Source organism: Arachis hypogaea, chromosome 16 (assembly GCF_003086295.3).
Source record: "Arachis hypogaea cultivar Tifrunner chromosome 16, arahy.Tifrunner.gnm2.J5K5, whole genome shotgun sequence".
In the NCBI taxonomy this organism is placed as follows: Eukaryota; Viridiplantae; Streptophyta; class Magnoliopsida; order Fabales; family Fabaceae; genus Arachis; species Arachis hypogaea.
This window is the reverse complement of record NC_092051.1, coordinates 3,616,640-3,618,180: the sequence shown is the minus strand read 5'-3', so window position 1 is coordinate 3,618,180 and position 1,541 is coordinate 3,616,640.

Below are 1,541 nucleotides of genomic sequence, written 5' to 3'. Positions count from 1 at the left end.
GCTCTGAACATCTGTGAGGCTCCATGAGAGCTCACTGTCAAGCTATTGATATTAAAGAAGCGCTTGTTGTAAGGCAACCCAATGTATTTAATTATATCTATATTATTTTTATTTTCATGTTTATCTCGTGTTTTATTAGGTTGATGATTATGTGGAGTCACAAAAACTACTAAAAAAATCAAAAACAGAATGAAAAACAGCATTAAAAACAGCACACCCTGGAGGAAGAGCTTAGTGGTGTTTAAACCCCAGTAAGGAGCATCTGGCTGGCGTTTAACGCCAGAACAGAGCATGAAACTGGCGTTAAACGCTAGAAACAAGCAGCAGTCTGGCTTTTAAATGCCAAGATTGCACCCAGAAGAAAGCTGGCGTTAAACGCCAGAAACAAGTTTCATTTGGGCGTTTAACGCCAGAAACAAGCAAGGAGGTGGCGTTTAACGCCAGAAACAAGCATGAAAGTGGCGTTAAATGCCAGGATTGCATACATAGGGCGTTTTACATGCCTAAAAGGTGCAGGAATGTGAAGTCCTTGATACCTCCTGATCTGTGGGCCCCACAGGATCTCCTCAGGATCTGCGGACCCCACAGGATCCCCACCTACCTTTCTTCTCTCCTCTTCACACCTTTTCATAATTCTCTTCCCCAAATACCCCTCACCAATCAACTCAATCACTCTTCCCAATCACCTCTTCACCACTCACATCCATCTTCTCTTCCCCAAAACCCCACCTACCTTCAAATTCAAAATAATTTCCCTCCCAAACCTAACCCTAATGGCCGAAACTTCACCCTCCACCCACTCCTATATAAACCCCTCATTCCCTCTTCATTTTCACACAACACAACCCTCTCTTCTTCCCCTTGGCCGAATACACCTTCTCCCTCCATCTCCTCCTATTTTCTTCTTCTTCTACTTCTTTCTTTCTTCTTTTGCTCAGGGACGAGCAAACATTTTAAGTTTGGTGTGGTAAAAAGCATTGCTTTTTGTTTTTCCATAACCATTTATGGCACCTAAGGCCAGAGAAACCTCTAGAAAGAGGAAAGGGAAGGCAATTGCTTCCACTTCTGAGTCATGGGAGATGGAAAGATTCATCTCCAAGGTCCATCAAGACTGGTGTCCATAATCGTGATCGTTCCTTCCTTGGTAACGGCGCTAAAAACTTAATACGCACGTTCATTTTTCTTAATTCTGTTTCACAACTTCGTACAACTAACCAGCAAGTGCACTGGGTCGTCCAAGTAATAAACCTTACGTGAGTAAGGGTCGATCCCACGGAGATTGTCGGCTTGAAGCAAGCTATGGTCACCTTGTAAATCTCAGTCAGGCAGATTCAGGTAATTATGGAGATTTTATAAATAAAACATAATTAAAATATAAACTAGGATAGAGATACTTATGTAATTCATTGGTGAGAATTTCAGATAAGCGTATAGAGATGCTTTCGTTCCTCTGAACCTCTGCTTTCCTGCTGTCTTCATCCAATCATTCCTACTCCTTTCCATGACAAGCTTTATGTAGGGCATCACCGTTGTCAATGGCT